Raw genomic sequence first — 19137 nt, 5'->3', positions numbered from 1 at the left:
TTTTTACATATTTTCAGAAAAAAATTTGATTACTTCACTATCTACACTCCAGAAGACGAAACAAAAAACTAATTTCTAATTTTTAAGTTACAGTTAGTAATATGGAAGTTAATATACATGTTTGTTGGAACAATAGTTAGCCACACCAATAAAAATTATTGCCCTTGAAGACAAATAAAAATAAAAATTATTGCCAAGAGCTGTGAACTGAAAGAAAATATTGTAGATGACTACACTTCATACAGTTTTTTAAAAAATACTTTGGATTTTTAATTGCTCAACTAGTGGCTGTGATATTGTTACAAACTCTAGACATAGGAGAATGTCCCTTCTCCTGACTGAAAAAAAATATTTTTCTTTCATTATTCTTTTTACTTTGTGTAAAAGCCTCTCATTTTCAAGGGAGTAAAAGTGATATATTTAAGGAATGATACAAAGACAATTGGAAGCAAAAGATATACAGAAATATTACATTAACTAATTGCAATAAATTTTGAATCCATATTTTATATATAATTTGGCCACTTTATAATCTCCCTAATAGACATTTCTCATGTTGCACATTATGGGAATTATTACCCATTACTTAGATTTTAAAATGTTCGCAATATCTTGCTTCTTAAGGATACAAGGCACCTGCAATAACAGTATGATTTCATGGTTAATTTCATGGTTAATATTAATATTTTAGAGATAACTTACATTAAGGTAACATGCAGAAACAGTGTCAAAACATTTATAGAAAGGACAACTGTCAGTTAACAATTAACAACAAAATTCTAATTGCTATGTGTCAAAATGCACGACATAAATGAACAGAAAAATGCTCATTTATTCAGTAGCTCAGCAGCAGATAATATGCTAAGTTCATGATGTAGTTTTATGCTGCTCTTAGACACACTTATGACGTTTATGTGTTGAAGATAAATTTTTCTTCACATTTTTCTCCTAGCATCCCTTCTTTACCTCTTAATGGGTGACCTGAATAATTCAATCCAATATAAGGAGCTGTAAACTTCAAGCCTAAGAATTCACATGCATGCTATCTGACTTTCATCTCAAGATAATCTCCTATACTAATTAATGACATTTTCCTGTGATAATATGTCAAAAATTGGACATTCATCATTTACTCGAGCTGCAGCCATAGTAATCTATTACCCAACATTGGTAAAGACATAAAAAACATGTTACATAATCATCCTTGGCTGCTGCACTGAGGCATGAAAGGATCAAGGGACTGCACTACAGCACCACACAGGGTTTTATTCATAACACAGTAACAATTTGTAAAAAATAAAACCAACACATATATATCTGTGTATATCTGTATACATACACATATATATTGCAGCTGTCTATCAGGCAATGATAAAACAGAAATAAGTAGCCAATTTTTGAATCACCCACAAAATTCTTAATTATGCCCTCTATAATTAATTCTAAATCATTGATTATATATCACAAAAAGCAAGGAACTTGGTACTGAGCCCTACAGATCCTACTGGAAACAGCCTTCTAGTTAAATAAACATTGGAAAACCATTACACTCCACTTAATGTCACTGAGCCAATTTTGAATTCAACTTATTACTTTCCCTTGGATATCATAAGGATTTACTTTTATGACCTGTCTACCATGTGGGGCCTTGCCAAAGCCTTCTTAAAATTCACGTAGACTGACATCAAACATGTAGTCTAATCTTTAATCAGCCCTCCTAAAAAAAATCAACCAAGTTAGCCAGACTTAATTGAACAATTGAACAATCTATGTCCTTTATTAGTCTGTACCTAAGTGACAATTAATACTATTCCTCAGAGTTTCTTCCATAATTTGCTCAGCAAGTAACAGTTAACTGTGCATTTGAAATGGGGTGAAATAGAAATGTATAATCACTAGAAATTCTTAAGGTGGGACTGTAGTTGTAATTTTGTGAATAACTGAATGTTTACTTCACCTCTGTGTCTTGTAGAGAACCATACAGATCATCTCTAAGTTAAGAACATAAGAACATAAGAAATAGGAGCAGGAGTAGGCTATCTAGCCCCTCGAGCCTGCCCCGCCATTCAATAAGATCATGGCTGATCTGAAGTGGATCAGTTCCACTTACCCGCCTGATCCCTATCATCCCCAATTCCCTTACCGATCAGGAATCCATCTATCCGTGATTTAAACATATTCAACGAGGTAGCCTCCACCACTTCAGTGGGCAGAGAATTCCAGAGATTCACCACCCTCTGAGAGAAGAAGTTCCTCCTCAACTCTGTCCTAAACTGACCCCCCTTTATTTTGAGGCTGTGCCCTCTAGTTCTAGTTTCCTTTCTAAGTGGAAAGAATCTATCCACCTCTACCCTATCCAGCCCCTTCATTATCTTATAAGAACATAGAACATAGAACAATACAGCACAGAACAGGCCCTTCGGCCCACGATGTTGTGCCGAGCTTTATCTGAAACCATGATCAAGCTATCCCACTCCCTATCATCCTGGTGTGCTCCATGTGCCTATCCAATGACCGCTTAAATGTTCCTAAAGTGTCTGACTCCACTATCACTGCAGGCAGTCCATTCCACACCCCAACCACTTTCTGCGTAATGAACCTACCTCTGATATCCTTCCTATATCTCCCACCATGAACCCTATAGTTATGCCCCCTTGTAATAGCTCCATCCACCCGAGGAAATAGTCTTTGAACGTTCACTCTATCTATCCCCTTCATCATTTTATAAACCTCTATCAAGTCTCCCCTCAGCCTCCTCCGCTCCAGAGAGAACAGCCCTAGCTCCCTCAACCTTTCCTCATAAGACCTACCCTCCAAACCAGGCAGCATCCTGGTAAATCTCCTCTGCACTCTTTCCAGTGCTTCCACATCCTTCTTATAGTGAGGTGACCAGAACTGCACACAATATTCCAAATGTGGTCTCACCAAGGTCCTGTACAGTTGCAGCATAACCCCACGGCTCTTAAACTCCGACCCCCTGTTAATAAAAGCTAACACACTATAGGCCTTCTTCACAGCTCTATCCACTTGAGTGGCAACCTTTAGAGATCTGTGGATATGGACCCCAAAATCTCTCTGTTCCTCCACAGTCTTCAGAACCCTACCTTTGACCCTGTAATCCACATTTAAATTAGTCCTACCAAAATGAATCACCTCACATTTATCAGGGTTAAACTCCATTTGCCATTTTTCAGCCCAGCTTTGCATCCTATCTATGTCTCTTTGCAGCCTACAACAGCCTTCCACCTCATCCACTACTCCACCAATCTTGGTGTCATCAGCAAATTTACTGATATTGGTCTCTATAAGATCCCCCCTCAGCCTTCTAAATTCCAACGAATACAAACCCAATCTGCTCAGTTTCTCCTCATAATCAACACCCCTCATCTCTGGTATCAACCTGGTGAACCTTCTCTGCACTCCCTCCAAGGCCAATATATCCTTCCGCAAATAAGGGGACCAATACTGCACACAGTATTCCAGCTGCGGCCTCACCAAAGCCCTGTACAGATGCAGCAAGACATCTCTGCTTTTATATTCTATCCCCCTTGCAATATAGGCCAACATCCCATTTGCCTTCTTGATCACCTGTTGCACCTGCAGACTGGGTTTTTGCGTCTCATGCACAAGGACCCCCAGGTCCCTCTGCACATCAGCATGTTGTAATTTCTTTCCATTTAGATAATAATCCAATTTGATATTATTTCTTCCAAAGTGAATAACCTCGCATTTGTTAACGTTATACTCCATCTGCCAGATCCTCACCTACTCACTCAGCCTGTCCAAATCTCTCTGCAGACCTTCTACGCCCTCCACACGATTCACTTTTCCACTTATCTTTGTGTCGTCTGCAAACTTTGTTACCCTACACTCAATCCCCTCCTCCAGATCGTCTATATAAATGGTAAATAGTTGAGTCCCCAGTACCGATCCCTGCGGCACGCCACTAGTTACCATCTGCCAACCAGAAAAGCACCCATTTATTCCGACTCTCTGCTTCCTGTCGGATAGCCAATCCCCAATCCATGCTAACACCCTACCCCCAACTCCGTGTGACCCAATCTTCTTCAGCAACCTTTTGTGAGGCACCTTATCAAACGCCTTTTGGAAATCCAAAAACACCGCATCCACTGGTTCCCCTCCGTCAACCGCACTAGTCACATCTTCATAAAAATCCAACAAGTTCGTCAAGCACCACTTTCCCCTCATGAATCCATGCTGCATCTGCTTAATCGAACCATTCTTATCCAGATGTCCTGCTATTTCTTCTTTAATAATGGATTCCAGCATTTTCCCAACTACAGATGTTAAGCTAACGTTAAGTTCATTGATTTACATGGTTTTGGTGTCTAATATGAAGGAAAAAAATTGTCATCATATTCTGGTAAAAAGGTTACATTGCACCATTACGGAGTAGACACAAGCTTCATCGAGCATTGGGCACTAAAAGGGACAAGTTGATTTATTCTATCTGCATCTTCCATTTCAGCTTTGCATATGTTATATTACAGCTGCTATTCTTAACAATGACCATACAGATGTAGAAAATCATTTTAGTTTCAACTCTATATCTGTCACAAAAGATTTGGCTGTAGCCATGGAAAAACTTATTAAATATTTAGTGAACATCAGGATCCTAATTTCAACAGTTATTACAAAGGCCAAATTAATTACAGACTAGTCTCTGACCAGTAAAATACAATTCTGAAACCTGATGTGCAAAGTCCACAATTCTTGGGTTTCACATAAATCCTACTGGCCAACACCGTCCCCCTCCCTATTCTGGCTGGAAAGTAGGCAGAAAGCAGCAGAAATTGATGCAGCCCAGCAAGACAAGAAAGGTGGTGTGATCTTGTTCCTTCAGTATCCAGAAGGAAAATATAAACAAACGTAGCAGCGGGCTGTTTGGAATGAGGGAGCTATGAGGTTGGAGTCATGGAGGAAAGATTTCAGAGGAGATAAGGTCAGTCTGACCCGAATGCTCTTCATCTGGTAGAAAACTTATCATGACTTCCCATTCAGGGTATCAAATTATAAATGGGTTCCAATTATGTTACGGAAACTCAACATGCACGTACAAAAAGGGACCCCACTAAGTTTGGGTGTGTACAGGGCAAGTAAATATTCTGGACAGTTTTAGGTGATCACCCACCCAGATTCCACTGGCACAGTTAAAATCACACCAATTGTCAATGAATTACTGATTGATTGCAGTTACTTTATGATCAGCTAGTTCTGAGAATATAATCTGCAACAGTAATTCATATATATATGAAACCTTGCATGATTTCATCTGGTAAGAATACAGTTGTTATTTTAATGGACAAGCTCAGCATTGATGCAGACAGATAAATGTTTAAAACTTGCACAAGTATGGCAACATATGTTCTGATTATAAAACACTCGTATTAATGGTGGGGAATTGTACAATTCATTACATCTCAAATTTTGGATTGGATAAAATGTAATTCAGTTTGAGAAAACTCTGATCATGCCTTTTTTGGAATTGTAGATCGCATTGGTACAACATTTCTTGGATATGCTCATTTCCATTTGCAGTAAATTTGACATCAGCTTATCAGTGTAACATTTACTGGCACCTAAAGTTGGACAGCATTTGTTTCATAGATTTCTAAAACCAAAAAAACACATTTGTTCTAACTTTTATTTTTATTAATTAGCAAACATAAGCCATTGTTTCCAAGAATATAACTGACCTCATCTCCTCTAAAAACTTCTCTCCATGGCTCCAAACTGATAGCCCCCTCACCCTGAATAACCCACTGCTACGTCCTTCCCAAGATCCACAAGCAGGTCATCCCTGGAAGACCCATGATATCAGCCTGTTCCTGCCCCGCTGAACTGATTCTTACTACCATCTCGATTCTTTTTTTCTCCCCTTGTCCAGTCACTTTCCAACTACATGTTTGACCTTTCAGATGCCTTCTGTGACTTTCCAATTTCCTGGTCCTAACAGTCTCCTTTTCCCCACAGGCGTCCAATTCCTCTACACCTCCAAACCAACCAGTATGGTCTAAGGGCTCTTTGCTTTTTCCTTGAATGGAGGCCAAATCAGTCCACATCACTCACCACCCTCCATTGGCTCGCTGAACAACTTGTTTAACTGCACTCATTTCTTCCAAGTAAAAGGCTGTGGGAACCCACATGGGTCCCAGGTATGTCCGCCTTTTTGTGGGATATGTAGAACATTCTTTGTTTTGACACTTCAGGTCCCCTCCTTCATCTCTTTTCTGCTCTCTCGTTAACTTTGTTTCCAATTTCCATTCTTCTCTCACCTTCCTGTGTTCCAGCCCCGACTCTTTCTTTCCCTTGCTTGACTTCTCCGTCCCCATTTCTGGCTATCAACTTTTATTATAAGGCCACCAACTCCCACAGCTACCTTGACAATATTTCTTCCCACCTTGTCTCTTATTAGGACTCTGTTCTGTTCTCCCAGTTTCTTTGTTGCAACTGTTCCAATGATGTAACCTTCCATTCCAGCACTTCTGTGATGTCTTACTTTTTCCTCGATTGAGAATTCCTCACAACCGTGGTTGTCTGGTCACTCGACCATGTCCATTCCATTTCATACACTTTTGATCTCATTCCTTCACCTCCCTCCCAGAAAAACAAGAGTTTCCTTTGTCCTGGAAGTACCGGAAGTAGGCCCAGGAGAGGCCTGGGGAAGTTTTTGGAGGGTTTAAAAAGGGCTTACCTTGGAGGTTCAGCTTCATTGTTCCCAGGAGCAGGCTGAGGGTAAGAGAGTTGGTTTTCTGACTTTAATTAATTATTTATTTTTTCAGATAATTTTGGGTTTAAATTCGGAGGTTTTTTTCAAAACCGGAAGTAGGCCCAGGAGAGGCCTGGGGAAGTTTTTGGAGGGTTTAAAAGCGCACCAAAGTATACAGCGGGCAGCAGAGTGAGTGGGAAGTTGAGTGAGCTGTCAGGGCTTTGGCTCACAGGGCTTGGACGAGCAGGGGTGAGTTTTTGTTTCCTTACATTCTTATTAACTTTTCACTGTCTTACTTGACATAAAGTGTCCAGTATGAGTGTGAAACCAGTGTGTTGTTCCCAGTGTAGGATGTGGGAGGTCCTGGAGGCATCTGGCCTCCCGGACATCCACATCTGTGAGGGGTGTGTCGAGCTGCGGTTCCTGAGGGACCGTGTTAGGGAGCTGGAACTGCAGCTCGAGGATCTTAGGCTGATGAGGGAGAATGAGGAGGTGATAGACAAGAGCTATCATCAGGTGGTCACACCAGGGCCACGGGAGGAGGCCAAGTGGGTGACGGCCAGGAAGGGTAAGGCTAGGGTGGTTGAGAGCACCCCGGTGGATTTGCCCCTGCACAACAAGTACTCCTGCTTGAGTACTGCTGGGGGGGACAGCCCGCCTGGGGGAAGCAGCAGTGGCCGTGTCTCCGGAGTGGAGTCCAGCCCTGTAACTCAGAGGGCTAAGGAAAAGAGGAGGAAGGCGGTATTAATCGGGGACTCGATGGTGAAGGGGACAGACAGGCGTTTCTGCGGAGGTAGGCGGGAGTCTCGCATGGTGGTCTGCCTCCCTGGGGCCGGGATCCAGGATGTCGCTAGTCGCGTCCCGGAAATCCTGAGGTGGGAGGGAGAGGAGCCTGAGGTAGCGGTACATATTGGTACCGCTGATGTGGGTAGGAAGGGAGAAGGGGTCATGAAAAGGGAGTACAGGGAATTAGGGAGACAGCTGAGAAAGAGGAAAGCAAAGGTAGTAATCTCAGGATTACTGCCTGTGCCACGGGAAGGTGAGGGCAGGAATGGAGTGAGGTGGAAGATGAATGTGTGGCTGAGGGACTGGTGCAGGGGGCAGGGATTCAGGTTCCTGGACCATTGGGACCTCTTTAGGGGCAGGGGTCATCTGTATACAAAAAACGGGTGGAACTTGAATCACAGGGGGACCAATATCCTGGCCGGTAGGTTGGCTAAGGCTACTGGGGAGAATTTAAACTAGATAGGTTGGGGGGAGGGGAGCTAGAAGAGTTGACTAGGATCAAGGAACTAATTGATGGGGGGGAGGATGCAGGGGTAAGGGGAATTACAAAATTAATGGTAGAGGAGAGGGTGCAAGTGAATGAAGGCGGTAATTTAGATAAGGGAGTAGAGGGAGACGGTGTTCGCGACTCATCAAAGCGGGTCCAGATAAAAGCTGGAATAAGGACACTTTGCCTGAATGCACGAAGCATTCGGAACAAGGTAAATGAGTTGATGGTGCAAATCAGCACAAGTGGGTACGATCTAGTGGCCATTACAGAAACGTGGCTGAAAGGTGACCAGGACTGGGAGATGAATATCCAGGGGTATCAGGCGTTTAGGAAGAATAGACAGGAAGGAAAAGGTGGTGGGGTCGCGCTATTAATAAGAGATAATATCAGGGTAGTACTGAGGGATGACATAGGCTCTGAGGAACAAAACGTGGAATCATTATGGGTAGAGATGAGGAATAGTAGAGGGAGAAAGACACTAGTAGGTGTGGTACATAGGCCCCCAAATAATAATGTTGAGGTAGGGAGGGCTATAAACAAGCAGATAAGGGATGCGTGTAAAAACGGAACGGCAATAATCATGGGGGACTTCAACATGCACATTGACTGGCAGACTCAAGTCGGTAAGGGTGGAATGGAGGAAGAGTTCTTAGAATGCTGTCGGGATAGTTTCCTTGAACAGCATGTTACGGAACCGACGAGGGAACGAGCTATTTTGGATCTGGTATTGTGTAACGAGGTAGGTAGAATTAAGGATCTTATTGTGAAGGACCCTCTTGGGTCTAGTGACCACAATATGGTCGAATTTCTGATTCAGATGGAAGAGGAGAAAGTTTGGTCCCAAACCAGTGTCCTCTGTTTGAACAGAGGGAAATATGATAGGATGAGGGATGAATTGGCTAAGGTAGACTGGGAGAGCAGGCTGGCAGGTAGGATAGCTGAGGAACAGTGGAGGATTTTTAAGGAGATCCTTTTCAGTTCTCAGCAAAAATATATTCCAGCAAAAAACAAGGATTGTAAGAAAAGGGAGAACCAGCCGTGGATAACGAAGGAAATAAAGGAGAGTATTAAAATAAAAACAGCTGCGTACAGAGTGGCCAAAAATAGTGGAGAAACAAGTGATTGGGAAAAATTTAAGAAACAACAAAGAGAGACTAAGAAAGCGATAAAGAAAGGAAGGATAGACTATGAAGCTCGGCTAGCAATTAATATAAAAAATGATAGTAAAAGTTTTTATAAATATATAAAAAGGAATAGAGTGGCTAGAGTGAATGTTGGACCCTTGGAGGACGAGAGGGGGGAGTTAATAGTGGGAAATGAGGATATGGCTGAGTCTTTAAATAAGTTTTTTGTGTCGGTCTTCACGGTGGAGGACACAAATAGTTTGCCAAATATTAACGATAGAGGGTTGGCAGCAGGAGAAATACTTAATACGATTAATGTTACCAGAGAGGCAGTGCTGGGTAGACTAATGGGACTGAAGGTGGACAAGTCCCCGGGTCCGGATGGAATGCATCCCAGGGTATTGAAAGAAATGTCAGAGGTAATAGTGGATGCGTTAGTGATTATTTATCAAAACTCGTTGCATTCTGGGGTAGTGCCGGTTGATTGGAAAACGGCTAATGTTACGCCGCTGTTTAAAAAAGGAAGGAGACAAAAGGCGGGTAACTATAGGTCGGTCAGCTTAACGTCTGTAGTAGGGAAAATGCTGGAATCCATTATTAAAGAGGAGATAGCAGGGCATCTGGATAGAAATGGTTCGATCAATCAGACGCAGCATGGATTCATGAGGGGAAAGTGGTGCTTGACGAACATGTTGGATTTTTATGAAGATGTGACTAGGGCAGTTGATGGAGGAGAACCGGTGGATGCGGTGTTTTTGGATTTCCAAAAGGCGTTTGATAAGGTGCCCCATAAAAGGCTGCTGAAGAAGATTAGGGCACATGGAGTTGGGGGTAGTGTGTTAAAGTGGATTGGGGACTGGCTATCCGACAGGAAGCAAAGAGTCGGAATAAATGGGTGTTTTTCCGGTTGGAGGAAGGTAACTAGTGGCGTGCCGCAGGGATCGGTACTCGGGCCGCAACTGTTTACCATTTATATAGATGATCTGGAGGAGGGGACGGAGTGTAGGGTAACGAAGTTTGCAGACGACACAAAGATAAGTGGAAAAGTGAATCGTGTGGAGGACGGAGAAGATCTGCAGAGAGATTTGGACAGGCTGAGTGAGTGGGCGAGGATATGGCAAATGGAGTATAACGTTGATAAATGCGAGGTTATACACTTTGGAGGAAATAATAACAAATGGGATTACTATCTCAATGGAAACAAATTAAAACATGCTACCGTGCAAAGGGACCTGAGGGTCCTTGTGCATGAGACGCAAAAGCCCAGTCTGCAGGTACAACAGGTGATCAAGAAGGCAAATGGGATGTTGGCCTATATCGCGAGGGGGATAGAATATAAAAGCAGGGATGTCTTGATGCACCTGTACAGGGCATTGGTGAGGCCGCAGCTGGAATACTGTGTGCAGTATTGGTCCCCTTATATGAGGAAGGATATATTGGCATTGGAGGGAGTGCAGAGAAGGTTCACCAGGTTGATACCGGAGATTAGGGGTTTGGATTATGAGGAGAGGCTGAGGAGATTGGGTTTGTACTCGTTGCAGTTTAGAAGGATGAGGGGGGATCTTATGGAGACTTATAAGATAATGCGGGGGCTGGATAGGGTGGAGGCAGAGAGATTCTTTCCACTTAGTAAGGAAGTTAAAACTAGAGGACACAGCCTCAAAATAAAGGGGGGTCGGTTTAAGACAGAGTTGAGGAGGAACTTCTTCTCCCAGAGGGTGGTGAATCTCTGGAATTCTCTGCCCACTGAGGTGGTGGAGGCTACCTCGCTGAATATGTTTAAAGCGCGGATGGATGGATTCCTGATCGGTAAGGGAATTAAGGGTTATGGGGATCAGGCGGGTAAGTGGTACTGATCCACGTCAGATCAGCCATGATCTTATTGAATGGCGGGGCAGGCTCGAGGGGCTAGATGGCCTACTCCTGCTCCTATTTCTTATGTTCTTATGTTCTCACCTACCATTCCATCACTCTCCACATTCAATAGATCATCGTCCCCCATTTCCTGTTCAGAATAGTGGCATTCACTTTCTTTTTTGTCTCATTAAGCTTTGCACCATTATTCCTTTTCTCATTTAATTTCTTCCACCTTCCATCCTATCTCTGTCTTTTCGTTTTGTTCTTCCGCATCCATCCTGTCCCTTTCACTGCCTCTGTAATTGTTTAAAACCCATTACATTTCTGGCTTTTCCCAGTTCTGACACTTATTTTCAGTCACTGACCTGAAATATTAACTGTTTTTCTCCCCACAGATGCTGTTGGACCTGGTGGGTATTTCCAGTATTTTCTATTTTTATTTGTATTTTTGTTTTTTCCTGGACATTAGTTTTCCATTTTATTGGAAAGGTGCGGTGAGTAGACTGGAAGCTAGAGTCTTAATTTTTTAAATGTGTTTTCGTAAGCACTGTCAGTAGGTGCGCACAGCGTGGAATAATTCATGTTAAGATTAACCATCTTTCAGATCCTACAGATCGCATACAAATTAAAACCGACAATCCTTTTCCTTACACAGAATGCAGGCAGAATACTTTTCTTCCTGTCTGCACATATTTTGGGCAATAACTTCTCATTGTGAACAATGTGTTATTGCTGATAATGCCAGCATGCAACACATTTTATAATTTCCTCCGACGAAGGGTCATCTAGACTCAAAACGTTGGTTCTATTCTCTCTCCACAGATGCTGTCAGACTTGCTGAGATTTTCCAGCATTTTCTGTTTTCGTTTTGTGATTTCCTCATGTTTTGACAGTTCTGTTTAATAGTACTTAAATCCATACTTAACCACATGAACTTGCCTAGGCATAAACCACTGAGGAACCAATTTTGCACCAGAAATAGATGTGAAATGGGAGGCATAGTTGTAACATACGTCTGGCCCAAAGATTGCTTCAAATTAGGCCTTAAGCTTCATTTCCACAAAACCAGAGAGGTGTGGACAACAATTAAGCATCCCGATACAGCTTGCTATTCAGGGTTTTCTCCAAATCAGCTACTTGGACACTGAGACCACCTGCCTAGAGAGGTTCTATTGGGAAAAGGGATGAATGGAAACAGAAGACCAGTTTGACTGTTGTCTGCAGTATTCATCTTTGCTCCACCTTAGGTTAGCCAAGAAATAATTATTTATCTTTTCGCCAGTGGTATCCAGCCTGCAGTATATATAGAATAATTTCCGATATTTTTTCGAAGTGTTGGTCCTGGCCCGAAAACAGGGGAGAAATCCGCTGCTCCAAGAGCAAGAAAACTCACTGTATATCCAGCCTCTAATTTTTTTTTTCCAATTGTTTCATGTAATGCTTATGGCAGCTTGCCTCCGATTTGCTCACACCAGGAAAACTTAATCTCTGCAATCAGTGGGGCACTCCTTTTAAACGCCTTCCCAGCACTTGTTTCAAGTCCAGTTAGGGAGATGGCTGTCAGGAAGACATCACCATGTTCCATGGTGGGAGCCCCCACCAAACTTCTTGATGGTGTCAAGCACAGGCATGACATCCCCTTCCTGTGATCAGCCAGACATCCAGCAAGCAAGGTCACCAACTCTGCCTGGGAGGCTGTGGCTGCGGTAGTAAATGCCAGCTCGCTCCATTTGAGGATGGGGCTACAGTGCCAAAAGATGAATGACCTTCTTTGAGCAACCAGGATAAGTCTGCCTCCTAATGTCTCCCCGGTTGCACCTCCTAACACACTCATCACACCTCCACAGTGACCTCTTTCCCAGCCGCCTCACCGAGTGCCAACACTTGTCATGCCACCCTCCTCATCCTCCAGTAGATAATCTGCTCCTCACATCCCCGCTCCCACTCATCTTCCACACATGGCAGGCTCCATTACCATCAACTTGACAGGGCTCCCACCCATACTCTCCCTATCTGTTTCATTGCAGGATAAACTCGAGCTCAACCGGTGTGAGTGGGCACAACCAGCCGGAACCATACCCAAGCTGAAAACCCTAACACCCTTTGAGGAAAGAACCCTTGAACTAGCCGGTGAGGAGCAAGACTGTACCTGTGCAGAGGGTGAGGCAGAGGCAGAGATAAAAGTGAGAACCCTCAACATATGCAACCATGGTGCAAGCCTCACATGACTTAACTTTCTTACATCAGTCTATCCATGTGATGCACTAGTGCCATCTCTCAGGTCAATCAGTTAACTAGCCTGGACCCTCCTCACACCCTCTGGAGACCACACCAAAGCAGTTCCGAGGAAGATATCTTGGGGACAAGCACCATGGAGGCTTCACAGTTATCACCCTCCACCAGTGCAAATACTCACACCTTGGTGGGAATAACCAGTCGGCATGCTTCTGGGTCACTCACTGGTGAGCACCTCACACTGAAGGTCCACTGCAGGCGGAGGAAGGGACATCCCAGGGATCCAGCACTCGGAGAGATGCTGAAGCCCAGGATCCTGCTGAGCCCCAGGCCGATGATATGTCCTTAGGTAGTCGTCCCAAAGCCGTTGAAGGCAGAGTCATAAGCATCAGGAAGGGATAATAGCACCTTCATCGCACTGCAAGGTCAACTGACGGACGAGATAGTGTTGTCACTTCTATGTAATGAGGCCAACACTGTTAGAGTGGCATTTGCAGTGGAGACCTTGGCGCAGGAGGCGTGGGATGTTCACTCCATGGCTCAACTCATGAACTCCATGGCTAAGGGCATGAGCTCCATGGTACAGGGCTTTAACTGCATGGTGCAGGCACTAGAGGCAATCCACAAGTGTCAGCACCAGAGGATGGTGGGGCTTCTGAATCTCACTCCAACTGTTCCTCCATCCCATGGAGGAGCCCAGGGCCCCATGGCACACAAAGGGAAAAGGATCAACTGGAGCGCAGCCTGGGGATTTCCACCTAGGAGACTCTGAGGGTGCCCAGCCTATCTGACACCCCCCCCCCCGTAAATGACACACCTCCAGCTCCACACAGCAGGAAGGTAGCACTGCAACACCCACGTAGCCCCAAAGTAGGCCTGGTACCTCAAAGTCTAGGCCTCTCTCGAGAAGCGGGGCATGGAAGTCAGCAGGCCACCTCAACCTCAGCTGTGGAAAGTTGAGGAAGTGTAAAAAATGATAGGCACCTTGTGGGCACGGATGAACCTTAGCACTAGTGGAGATAAGGCACCATCGTAGGAACATTCTGCATGATTCTTTACTAATGTAGTCTTTACTAATGTAGTGTAGTTTTGGAGTTTTATATATTTGTCGTCTGTGCAAATGAAGTAGAAATTAATAATGAAAACATTTCATCAAAAAAGTCAACATCTGGAAAAGAAAATGCATTTTCCTGCTTTCTGTTCATAACAGCTTTCTATTTCGTTATGACTATCAATGAAAACAATTTTATTACCTATATTGCTAGTAAATCATTTCAGTTCCAAGACATTACATCAGGAGTTCCTCCTTGTAGTGTCCTCAGCCAAACCACCTTCAGCTGCTTCACCAATTACCTTCCTTCCATCAGAAGGTCAGAAGTGGAGCTGTTCCCTGATAATTACACAATGCTCAGCACCATTCGCGACTCCTCAGATACTAAAGCAGTCCATGTCCAAATACAGCAAGACTTGGACAATATCTAGGGATTTGTGCTGACAAGTGGCAAGTAATATTCACACCATACAAGTGCCAGGCAATAACCATCTCCAATAGGAGAAAATTTAACCAATACCCCATGACATTCAATAACATTATCATTGCTGAATTCACTACTATCAACATCCTGAAGGTTCTCATTCACCAGAAACTGAACTGGACTAGCCATATATTACTGTGGCTACAAGAGCACATCAAGGGCTGGGAATCCTGTGGTGAGTAAATCACCTCCTGACAGCCCAAAGCCTGTCCACTATCTTCAGAGCACAAGTCAGAAGTGTGATAGAATACTCTCCACTTGCCAGGGTGAGAAAGTTCCAACACTCAAGAAGCTCAACTTCATCCAGGACAAAGCAGCCCCGCTATTTGGCACCCCATCCACAAACATTCAAAATCTCCATCACCGACACACAGTGGCAGCCGTGTGTACTATCTAAAAGGTGCAGTGTAGAAACTCACCAAGGCTCCTTAGGCAGCACCTTCCAAACCCATGACCGCTACCATCTAGAAGGACAAGGGCAGCAGACACATGGGTACACCACCACCTGGAAGTTCCCCTTCAAGCCACTCACCATCCCGACTTGGAAACATATCGCCGTTCCTTCACTATCACTGGGTCAAAATCTTCTCAAGGGCATTTAGGGATGGATAATAAATGCTGGCCTAGTCAGCAACACCCACATCATGTAAATGAATTTTTAAAAACCCACATATACATACTGCAAACAACTTACAGTGCATCTATTGCAATTTGAAAAGTATAATCATCTACTTTTATATAACTTTTTTTTAAACAAAGAAGCACTCTTGTATATCATGACTCAAGCCCAGTTGTCCTACTCCCACATCCTGAGTTAGTCAGTACTTCAGATGCAGCCACTGCTGCCCACATCAAGGCTGAATGTTCCCCATCCAGCTTCTTCCCACATCGTGACTCACTGCAGCTACCCCATTCCATACAAGGACTCACCATTCTCACCTTACTTCCTTTTTCTACATCAGAACTCTCTGTTTCTATCCTTTCCCTATCCCCACATCAAAATTAACTGGGCCAATGACCCAAATTAACACTGAAAACACAACGATACAATATACCCAAAATCTAGTTATGAAACCTGAGGTCATCTTTCTATGATGTGGCAGGATTTGGTGGTGGACAACTAAAATACTAACAGGAGGAGGCTGCACTAATGTCCCCATCCTCAATGATGGGGAACCCAGCACATCAGTGCAAAAGACAAGGTTGAAGCTTTAGCAGCCAACTTCAGCCAGAAGTGTCAAGTGGATGATCAATCTTAGTCTTCCCCCGAGGTCCGAAGCATCACAGATGCCAGTCTTCAGTCAATTTGATTCATTCCATGTGATATCAAGCAACAGCTGAAACTACTGAATACTGCAAAGGCTATGAGCCTTGACAACATTCTAACAATAGTAATGAAGACCTGTACTTCAGAAGTAGCCATGCCCCTAGCCAAGCAGTTCCAATACAGCTACAACACAGGCAGCTACCCAGCAATGTGGAAAATTGCCCAGATATGCAGTGTTCACAAAAAGCAGGACAAATCCAATCGGGCCAATTACTGCCCATCAGTCTATTCTCGATCATCATGGAAGTGTGAAAAGTGTCATTGACAGTGCTATCAAGTTGCACTTATTCAACAACAACAGGCTCACTGGCACTCAATTTGGGTTCCACCAGGGCAACACAGCTTTTGGCCTCATTACAGCATTGGACCAAACATGGACAAAAGAGCTGAACTCAAGAGGTGAGGTGAGAGGGACTGCCCTTGACATCAAGGCAGCATTTGACTGAGTGCGGCATCAAGGAGCCCTAGCAAAACTGGAGTAATGGGTATCAGAGGGGAAACACTTTGCTTGTTGTAGCCATACCTAGCACAAGAGAAAATGGCTATGGCTGTTGAAAGTCAACCATGTCAGTCATGGGACATCACTGCAGGAGTTCCTCAAGATATTGTTCTATGTTCAACCACCTTCAAATGTTTCATCAATTACCTTCCCTCCATCATAAGGTCAGACGTGGAGATGTTGGCTGATGATTGCATGATGTTTAGCACAATTCGCGACTCCTCAGATACTGAAGAAGTTTAAGTCCAACTGTAGCAAGATCTGAACAATATCCAGGTTTCGGCTGACAAGTGGCAAGTAATATTCGTGTCACACAAGAGCCAGGCAATGATCACCTCGAACAAGAGAGAATCTAACCATCGCCCCTTGACTTTCAATGGCACTACTATGCTGAATCTCCCACTATCAACATCCTGGGAGAGTTACCATTGACCAGAAACTGAAGTGGACTAGCCATATAATTACTGTGGCCACAAGAGCAGGTCAGAGGCTAGAAATCCTGTGGGGAGTAACTCACCTCCTGACTCCCCAAAATCTGTCCACCATCTACAAGGCATAAATCAGGAGTTTGATGGTATACTCTCCACTTGCCTGGATGGGTGTAGCTCCAACAACACAGAAGAAACTCAACACCTTCCAGGACAAAGCAGCCCGCTTGATTGGCACCCCATCCACCACAACAAGCATTCACTCTCCATCACCGATGCACAGTGGCCGCAGTGTGTACCATATTCCTACAAAATGCTGGAACTCACCAAGGCTCCTTTGATAGTACATTCCAAACCACAACCTTTACCATCTAGAAGGACAAGGGCACCAGATGCATGGGAACACCACCACCGACAACTTCCTTTCCAATTCACACACCATCTTGACTCGGAAGAATATTGCTGTTGTTTATATTGCTGAGTCAAAATCCTGGAACTCCCTTCCCAACAGTCCTGTGGGTATTCCAATAACGCATGGACTGCAGCAGTACAAGGCGGCAGCCCCCCACCACCTTCTCAAGGACACTTAAAAATGAGTAATAAATGCTGGCCTAGCCAGTGACATCCACATCCCATGAACAAATATAAAAAATAAAGTACATACCTGTGGCATTAAGGACTAATGCACTAAGCCCGCAAAAAAAAAATGGTTTAATAATGCAGTCTATGCACCTGAATAGCACCCAAATAAAATGATCGTTTTAAAAGATAATTGTTCCTCACACAACCACATCCCACATAGAATCTTTTCATAGAATGAAAATAGTCTCAACCAGTGAAAGAAGATGACCTTGGTCACTATGTGAATCAGTTATGTGCAAGTATCTTATGTTCACTGCATGTTTTGTATTTCTTCTGTTGGGTTTTCCTCATGAGTTATAGGAAAAACACATTGACATGATAGTAATAGACTCTTATGCCAAAGCATGGGCATGCTGATGTTTTTGGAAAATTGGAGAACTGTTGCCAGAGCGCACGTCTTCAGTAATACTCGACCAACCTAACAGTGTTGTTAAGTTTGGTAGGCAAGGTAAGCCATATTACTGTGTAATATATAAACAGATTCAGGGGCATGTTGTATGAATTGCATATCGACGGGGATATTCACAGATCTCTTACTCTTTTCAGATTGTTGGAAAATGGTCCACTGAGTTCACATAGTATCAGGGAAACTAACTAAATCATATCTGTCTTCCCTATTACCAAAGAATAAGGGGAACAGAAATACTGTCAGAGGTGAAACTGAAAGAAGCATCTGAGAAACAATAATGCCAAATCATTAAACCTTTTTTATAAAGAGAAATACATGTCATGTGCCAACTATACAAAACCTATTTTGACTTTACAAGAGTTTTTTCAAGTTTCTACTGCAAAACCTGCACTTAAAACCAGGGACCAAACTAGCAGACAAAATGAAAGCACTGACTTACCTCTGAGATTTTATCTATGCCACTGTTCCAGTGGACTTCAATCTAGGTGAGCAAAACTCCCACCAAAAACTGCTGGGGCTTCATAATTTAGCCTCATCCAGGTTATTGCTAGGTTGATTCTGGAGTTGAGAGGGTTGGCTTATAAGGAGAGACTGAGTAGACTGGGACTATACTCATTGGAAGTTAGAAGAATGAGATATAAGATTATGAAGGGAATAGATAAGGTAGAAACAGGGAGGTCGTTTCCAGTGGTGGGTGAAACTAAAACTAGGAGGCATAGCCTCAAAATAAGGGGAAGAAGATTTAGGACTGAGTTGAGGAGGAACTTCTTCACCCAAAGGGTTGTGAATCTGTGGAATTCCCTGCCCAGTGAAGAGGTTGAGGCTACCTCATTGAATGTTTTTAAAACAAAGATAGAGAGATTTTTGAACGGTGAAGGAATTAAGGATTATGGTGAGCAGGCGAGTAAGTGGAGGTGAGTCCACAAAAAGATCAGCAACAATCTTATTGAATGATGGAGCAGGCTCAAGGGACAGATGGCCTACTCCTGTTCCTAGTTTCTAAATGAAATAGCTGCAACACCAAGGCCATTGCAGTCTCTTGCCTGCATTATATGATCAATTCCTGTTCCCACTC

At 43.5% G+C, this 19137-nt stretch overlaps 1 protein-coding gene across 3 annotated transcripts in view; it reads right to left on the bottom strand.

Annotated features, from left to right (window-relative positions):
- Positions 1 to 19137, bottom strand: part of LOC144498875 (uncharacterized) — a 256941-nt gene that overhangs the window by 148610 nt on the left and 89194 nt on the right. The gene's annotated exons all lie outside the window — the stretch shown is intronic.

The sequence above is a fragment of the Mustelus asterias genome, chromosome 9 (assembly GCF_964213995.1).
Source record: "Mustelus asterias chromosome 9, sMusAst1.hap1.1, whole genome shotgun sequence".
NCBI lineage: Eukaryota > Metazoa > Chordata > Chondrichthyes > Carcharhiniformes > Triakidae > Mustelus > Mustelus asterias.
The sequence above is the reverse complement of the archived record's forward strand: the minus strand, read 5'-3'. Positions and strand labels throughout refer to the sequence as shown.